Genomic DNA, 8,524 nt, shown 5'->3' on the forward strand with positions numbered 1-8,524 from the left:
GCTTACATCTGGAAATGGTCTACAGCAGTAGTCAGTGATCTTTTATAAAGAGCCAGATGGTTAATATTTTAGGTTTTTCAGGCCTTATAAGGTCTCTGCTGTAGATAATCACAGATATGTCAAATGCAACCACAGACAATCTATACATGAATAAGCTGTGTTCTGATAAAACTTTATTTCAAAACCAGAGAGAGAGCCAGATTGGGACGGTGGGCCACAGATTGCCAATTGCCGGGTTAAAGAACCAAGGTAAGAGATGTTGGTTAAAAACTCTTTAATGATTTTTTTTTTTTTTTACAAGGAGATTCAAAGTAACTCTTACTTATCTAACTAAAGTTAATTAAAACAACATGGGTACATTAGTCTGCTGGGCCTCCATAACAAAATACCATAGACTAGGTGGCTTAAACAACAAACATGTATTTTCTAATTGTTCTGGAGGTTAGAAGTCCAAGATCAAGGTTCCAGGGTTGGTTTTGGTGAGGACTTTCTTCTGGCTTGAAGATGCTGCTCTGTTGCTGTATCTTCACATGCTTTTCCTCTGTGCTCATGGAAGGAAAAAGACAGCACTCTGTTGTCTCTTCCTTTTTTTTATAAGGATATCAGTCCTATCAGATCAGGGATCCATCCTTATGATGTCATTTCACCCTACCTCCCTCCCTCAAGGCCCTACTTCCACATACAGTCACTTTGGGGGTTAAGCCTTCAACATACGAATTTTAAGGAAATGCAATTCAGTGTGTAAGAGAGGGTCAAGATTTGTCCCCTATAATAACAATGCACATAAGCTCCTCTGCCCAGAATCCAAATCAGTCAAGATCATGATTGCTCTTGATAAAAGAAGGCCCAGCCAGAGGGCACCTGGGTGGCTCAGTCAACTCAGGTCATGATCCCAGGTTCGTGAGATCGAGTCCCACATCACACTCTACACTGAGCATAGAGCCTGTTTAAGATTCTCTCTCTCCCTCTGTCCCTCTCCCCTACTCGCACACTCTATCTCTTAAAAAAAAAAAAAAAAAAAAAAAAGGCCCAGCCAGGGATTATATCTTCCTTCTCTAACACTCTCTCCTCCCTCTCTCTGAGCCAGTGTTGCTGTCCTGTCTGGGTAGGAAGTCTTTACCAACCTCCCTCCCCGACTCTCTCTCTCTCTCTCTCTCTCTCTCTCTCGATTCCTCCTCACCTATCAGAGGTGCTAGAAAGGCATGTGTTGAGAAAACCATGGCAATAGATCTATACCCCCTTTGGGATTTGTATCTTTGTATATCTCTATCTTTCCCTATTTATCTGTCTATAACTATATCCAGAGAGAGAAATTATAAGGAATTGGCTTATGCAATTATAAAGGCTGAGAAGTCCAGACCCAGGAAAGTCAGTGGTATAGTTCCAGTCTGAGTCTGAGTCCGAGTTCAAATGCAAGGAAGACCAATGTCTCATCTTGAAGATAGGCAGAGAAAGAATACTTCAGCCTTGTATTCTCTTCAGGCCTTCAACTGATTGGATGAGGCCCACCCACATTGGGGAGGGCAATGTGCTTACTCAGTCTACTGAATCAAATGCTAATCTCATCCAGAAACTTCCTCACAGACATACCCAGAAATCATGTTTAACCAAATGTTTGGCACCTTATGGCCCAGACAAAATGACACATAAAATTAACCATCACATCAAGTGACTAGAAACAACTCAAATGTCCACTGTTAGAAGACTGGCAAAATAAATTATGGGACAGCCACCAGACAATGGGACACTGTGCAATTGTGAATTTAAAAAAGAAATAAAAGGGGTGCCTGGGTGGCTTAGTCAGTTAAGTGTCTGACTTCAGGTCAGGTCATGATCTCATGGCTCGTGAGTTCGAGCCCCGCATCGGGCTCTGTGCTGACAGCTCAGAGCCTGGAGCCTGTTTCAGATTCTGTCTCAGTCTCTCTCTGCCCTTCCCCTGCTCACACACTCTCACTCTCTCTCAAATGTAAGTAAACATTTCCAAAAAAATTTTTTTTTAATTTTTTAACATTTATTCACCTTTGAGAGACAGAGAGTGAGCAGGGGAAGGACAGAGACAGAGGGAGAGACAGAATCTAAAGCAGGCTCCAGGCTCTGAGCCGTCAGCACAGAGTCCGATGCAGGGCTTGAACCCAAGAACCATGAGATCATGAACCTGAGCCGAAGTCGGACACTTAACCGACTGAGCCACCCAGGTGCCCCTCAAAAAAAATTTTTTTTAAATAAAAAGAAAAAAAAATGAACTTCTCTAAATACTGTCATGGAAAGATCAAAAGTGAAAAAAGCAAAGTGCAGAATATGTGTAGAACATTTGAGGAGAAAACGAGGGAAAATTAGCATTTATATTTGTATTTTCTTCTATATATGTAAAGAGCCTCTGGAAGGAGTCATAAGAACCCAGCACTGCTCTCCCATAAAGACAGGAACCAGGCACATACAGGACAAAGAAGAGGGGAGGGGGGGCGGTTTGCAGACTCCTCATATTGTCTAGGTTTTAACTATGAAGATGTAGTTAACTGAGAAGAGCCATGTAAATAACTGAGAAGGGAAAAACAAGTGTTGGGCACCTCCAAAGGGTCAGTCTGGAAGTCATCAGTACACATCCAGCCGGTAGTGAAAGCCTTGAAGGAAATGAGGCTGTCCAGGCAAATATGGAGAGAAGAAAATAATGTGGAAGTCAGGCCCTGGGGAGCACTGACATCTCAGGCAAGGGGGAAGGAGGGGTCTTGAAGGAGCAGACAGAAAGGTAGAGAAGGGGAGAGGCAGGTGGTCTCTGAGGGCGTGTAATGGTCTCACGACAATGAGAAATATAAAGTACAGACTTAAGCATTCGGCGGTTGGATCATTTCTGGGATGATATATTTAACCAGATAGTCTGTATTGTGTTTGCACTTTCTGTAGGAAATAGATCATGCAGTTACATCTCTTCCCTGGAATTTCTTTAGCTGCTGTCAGTGCAACCTGATTTGAGATGTAAATAAACTGCGGAGATAATGCCGGGATCTCGGCAGACTCAGTTCTGCCACCCGCCCAGGACGAGGGCGGTGATGGATGGTGTGAGGACCACTGCATAATCTCTTCTGTTTTAATACTCGATTATCATGTCCCTCATCTTTCCCAGAACCCGACTCAACACATTAAAATCTTTTTGTTCCTTCCACAATGCTTGTATCTCCCTTGCATCTCCAGCCTCCTTTAATACCGTTCATTATTGAAATGAACACAGAAAACCAATTACCCAGGGTGGCAGCAGGAGCTGGTCATGTGCCCAACTTGGCCGCACTGGGAGCCTGATTCCCTGTTGAGGTAAACAAAATCCCCATGCACAGCCGAGCGCCTCACCTGTCCTCAGGCTCCTGGGAGCCACCCTGATGCAGCCACAGGGCTTTAGACATTTGTGTTCAGCTAATTCAGTGCGTGTTTGTTGTCACCAGATGCCACGGGAGGGAGGGCCCGGCGTGCCTGAAGTGCCAAGCCAGGCAGCTCTGCAGGCAAAGCAGTTGTTAACACAGTGGTTAAGAGCACAGACTCTCAGAATACCTGAGTTCGAATCCAGCTGTTCGAATAAAGCTGTTTGATTCTGGACAGATTCTTTTGTTTTTTTAATGTTTATTTTTGAGAGAGAGAGCATGTGTGCGCACGCACAAGTTGGGGAGGGGCAGAGAAAGAAAGACACAGAATCCCAAGCAGGCTCCAGGCTCTGAGCTGTCAGCACAGAGGGGCTGGAACTCACAGACCACGAGATCGTAACCTGAGTTGAAGTCGGACGCTTAACCGACTGAGCCACCCTGGCGGCCTGACTTTGGACAGATTCTTAACTTCCACCCTGGCGGCCTGACTTTGGACAGATTCTTAACTTCACGATGCCTTGCCTTGGATCCTCACTTGTGAAATGGAAACAGTAACAGTACCTCCCTGTTGTGGGTCAAATTGTGTCCTCCCTCGAAAGTTGGAAGTCCTAACCCCCAACATCTGTGAATGTGACCTTATTTGGAAACAGGGTCTTTGCAGATATCATCAAATTAAGATGAGATCCTGGTGGATTAGGGTAGCATCGAAGTGTGATGACCAATGTCCTTGTGAGGAGAGAGATCTGGAGCCACAGAGACAGACACCCAGGGGAAATGCCATGTGATGGTGGGGGCAGAAATGGGAGTCATGCAGCCCCAAGCCAGGGAGCAGAGGGGGCGGGGGCCACCAGACGGGGCAGGGGCAGCCACAAGACGCCGGGAGAGTCGGCATCCCCTAGAGGCTGCAGAGGGGGCACATCCTAGCCAACACCTTGATTTCAGACTTCCAGCCTCCAGAACGAAGAGAGAGAAAAATTTCTCTTAAGCAACCAAGTTTGTGGCAATTTGTTACAGCAGCCATAGGAAACTAATACACCCCCTCAAATGGTTGTTACGAGGATTAATTAACTATACAGACAAGCCATGCAAAGTGCCTAGGAGAGTGTCCAGTATCTAGTGACTCATACAGAAGTGCAGGGTGATTATTAACCTACAACCTACAGCTTCTGGTTGGTAAGCAAGTCCTCAGTCCACCTCTGGTGCAGGTGAAGAGACCAGCTTCTCCCATCTACACTGCTTGAGTCACCTTTGCAGGGGTATTGTGAGAGGGAGGATATCAAGGGCATTTCCCTAGGTTGACAACTTTTCAGAGACTAGGCCGGTTTCTGCTATACCGAATAGTCCCGGTGGGATGAACTAATTCTTTAGTCAAGGTAAGTGAGGCAAGGGGAGCACTGTGGGGGCTAGGGACATTGATCTTAGAGTCGGACTATCCAGTTCAAATCCCGCTCCCTCCCCTTACCAGCTCTGTGACCTTCAGCAATTCATTAACCTCTCTGGACCTCAGTTTCCTTGTCTGTAAAATGGGCAAAAGCTAGCATAAAGTATATAATAATGTATAGGTGAATAATCTAGAGAAGGTGGGGAAAAGGGAAGTTTGTTCAGGACCAACAGAGCCACTCTTCCTCCTACACGCACAGGCACACATATGCCTACTGTAATTACCTGCTCTTCTGTTTGTCTCTCTGTGTGGACTAAGCCCCTTCAAGACAGAGGATGTATGTTCTGAGCACCCTGAATGCACAGAGTAGTTGCAACAGAGAACACATACTGAACAAAGGGGTAGCTTAAACCAAGTGTCTCAATCCTAAAACATGTACATTCTGCTTTAAGGTTTCTACTATGTCCACTTACTCCCTGAATTCTTGTTTTAATAAGTTCCTTGAAATCAAGGCTCAGCAAGCTGCAGGCCAAACCTGACCACACCCATTCATGTACGACTGTCTACAGCCACTTTCAAGCTTCCACGGCAGAATCGAGTAGTTGCAAAACAGGCCATGTAGCCCACAAAACTGAAAATATTTCCTATTTGGCCCTTTACAGAAAAAGTTGGTCAATCCCTGCTCTCAATCAACTCATTTTTTAATTTAAGTGCATTTTTAAATAGGAAACTTCATGCAACTAAGGTAATTGGAAACCAGTATTCCTTGCTATACGTGGAAGGCAACATTCCAATCAATATGTAACTACTGAAATAAACCACAGACCAGCTAAAAGTACTTACCACGCCCCAGGAAGCCAGGTTGCAGTGCACAAAGCAGAAGCCAGGACCGAGGTGGCAGGATGGTGAAAACTTGGTAGCTGGCTACTCTGCAGGAACCAGCGTAGAGAGAAAAAAAAGAACGTGTTAGTACTGGATCTTGAAGGATAGCCATGCAATAGCATGGAAGGAGGAAAAACATGCCAGTAAAGGAGTCAAAGAAGAAACACTTGGGGGCAGAAGATAAACCACAGGTTTTAAGAGCAGGAACTCAGAGACCACACAGGCAAAGGGTCCACTGAGCGAGGTAGTAAAGGCTCCTCAGAGATGAATGAATAAATAGATAGATAGATAGATAGATAGATAGATAGATAGAGATAGATAGATAGATTTTTCAACATCTCAAAGTAGTAAGCATAATTTATAAACTGGATTAGAAAGTACATCTCAGCACGTTTATAATGAAAACAGCTGATGCTAATGAGAGCAATAACATTTAAATAGAAATCTGTTTACCTTTGGGAGATTCATGCAGAACTTCAATGAGGTCCTGATTGATTTAAGGGCCAGAGACCGGACTGATTAAACTTCCTGAGTTTGGGGGGTCTCAAAGGGTAGTTGGCTGAGGTACAAAGGCACACCGACAACCTCGCAGCCTAACCAACCAGTGATTGGGAGTAATTAGAACCAGGTGGAAAAGAGGTCACAGTGCCCAACCTGGCCATATGCTACGGTTCTTTCCTTTATGAGCACCACGGACTCCTCGAAAAAGCTGAAGAAAGCTATGCCCCTCCTTCCCAGAAAACTGCACAGAAATACATACACCAAAACTTTTGCATTTAAATTTTTTTCCATGTTGGAAATATATTTTCTACACATGAAGAAAAATTAAAAGCAATCTTTTTTTAAAAAAAGTCTTGGCCTCATTTTTTTTATAACACGTTAAGATTCAAGGTCTATTTGAGTGGTAGAGGGAATAGATCTAAAATTGCACATAAAGCAAAAAATTTCAATTCTTCTCAAAATCTCATTTTAATGAGATTTCTGTGATTTCTTGGCTTGAATAGAAAGTTGGAACTGTGCAGTGGTCTTTGCAAGTATCAAAACCAAATCAACTTCATATTTTCATTTAAATGGCACCCGCATCGTCAAAAAACCTGAACCCCCGAAATGCACAGGAAAAAGAAAAAATTAATATTCCCGTAATTCACCTTGCCAACTTTGTGTGTCAATAAACACCAAATCCTCCAAAATATTTTTAACATTGAATTTGTGTCAATTGTTTTCTTTTGTCTTTAAGTAACGAGAGAAATCCTTACAAATCATGTTTAAATTTGAAGATGGTCTGAGAATAAGTAACCCTTGTTAACCTTAAAAATAACACTGCCAGGGGGCACCTGAGTAGTTCTGTTGGTTAAGTATCTGACTCTTGACTTCAGCTCAGGTCATGGTGCCATGGTTCGTGACACTGAGCCCCAAGTCAGGCTCTGCGCTGACAGTGCAGAGCCTGCTTGGGATTCTCTCTCTCCCTCTCTCTCTGCCCCTCCCCCACTAGCGTGTGCTCGCTCTCTCTCTCACAAAATAAATAAACTTTTAAATACATAAATAAAAGTGCCAGTTATTTTACCAGGAAAAATGGGTTTATCTGGGAGTAGCAGAGAATTGCAACAACCTAGGACCAGCAAGCTTCGGCAGAACCACAGGCTAGTCTGGAGAACAAAGGAGAGGAATGTTCTTTTCCAGGGGAAAGGGGGAAGTAGGGAAGGCTCTTCTAAACGAAAAGTCCACTGGAGGAAACTGGGAGTCTGAAGTACAGTGGCTTCTCATTGGCTGAGCTGTGACTGCCTCCCATTGGCTGGGCTGTTGCCAGGTCTTCCTCCTGCTGGAGCAGTAAAGTACTAGCTAAGGTAGCCTATCCTGTGCAAGGTGCGTCTCTTCCTGCTGGCTCTGTCGTTGACTAGCGCTGAGCATGAGAGCTCCCCCTGCCGGCCTCCCAACTCCATCCTAAACAAGGTTTCCTTTTATTAACCTTGTCTTATCTCCCCCCCCCCCTTTGATAAAGATCTTTCTTTGAAAAGCACTGCTGATAAAGATTGAAGTTTTCTACATTTAGTGGTACCTCAGTACCAGGCAGGACCTTTCCTGGTTGTCGCGCGTAGCAGCCGGAAGCTACTTAAAGCCACATTTGAGTAACAAGGAAGCTTAGGAAGGAGAAACCCTCAGGCCCTTCCCATCTGTGGTCCAGTTTTTGTTGAGATGGTTAAGCATTGCAGACCATCTCGAGATGTTGCGCCAACATCATCTTGGGTACATTATCTTCAAGAAGTTTGACAGGCAACAAAATACAAAACTTCAAATAATTATACACCAGAAATAGTAACATGACCATTCCAAATTGTATGGTGGTTCTAAATCAGGACTCTAGGTCTGAAAGTAGGCAACTGAAAAAGTACTTATTGGCACTTATTCCAACCTCAGGGATAAAGGTGCTCCCCCAAAGGAGGCAAATCTGGACTCACGTATGCCTTCTAGAAGTCTCCACTTAAAGCAGCCACGAAAGCAGAGTGGTGGATGCTGCAAGAGCACACTCAAAGAATTAACCAAGTCAGGGGTGCCTGAGTGGCTCATTCAGTTAAGCATCCGACTTCAGCTCAGGCCATGAACTCGCATTTCATGAGTTCGAGCCCCGTGTAAGGCTCTGTGCTGACAGCTCAGAGCCTGGAGCCTGCTTCGGATTCTGTGTCTCCCTCTCTCTCTGCCCCTCCCCTGCTCACACTGTCTCTCTGTCTCTCTCTCTCTCTCTCTAAAATAAATAAACATTGGGGCGCCTGGGTGGCGCAGGCGGTTAAGCGTCCGACTTCAGCCAGGTCACGATCTCGCGGTCCCTGAGTTCGAACCCCGCGTCGGGCTCTGGGCTGATGGCTCAGAGCCTGGAGCCTGTTTCCGATTGTGTCTCCCTCTCTCTCTGACCCTC

The 8,524-nt window shown here is 44.8% G+C and overlaps 1 long non-coding RNA gene across 1 annotated transcript; it reads right to left on the bottom strand.

The window, feature by feature from the left end:
• Positions 1 to 253: 253 nt before the first annotated feature.
• On the bottom strand, positions 254 to 7,573 carry LOC102899477. Its single transcript, XR_002150549.3, has 4 exons — positions 7,178 to 7,573; positions 6,067 to 6,206; positions 5,575 to 5,660; positions 254 to 541 (listed from the first exon to the last, which is right to left on the bottom strand). It is a non-coding gene; the product is annotated as an uncharacterized LOC102899477 (long non-coding RNA).
• Between the last annotated feature and the right edge of the window lie 951 nt (positions 7,574 to 8,524).

Source organism: Felis catus, chromosome E3, assembly GCF_018350175.1.
Source record: "Felis catus isolate Fca126 chromosome E3, F.catus_Fca126_mat1.0, whole genome shotgun sequence".
NCBI lineage: Eukaryota > Metazoa > Chordata > Mammalia > Carnivora > Felidae > Felis > Felis catus.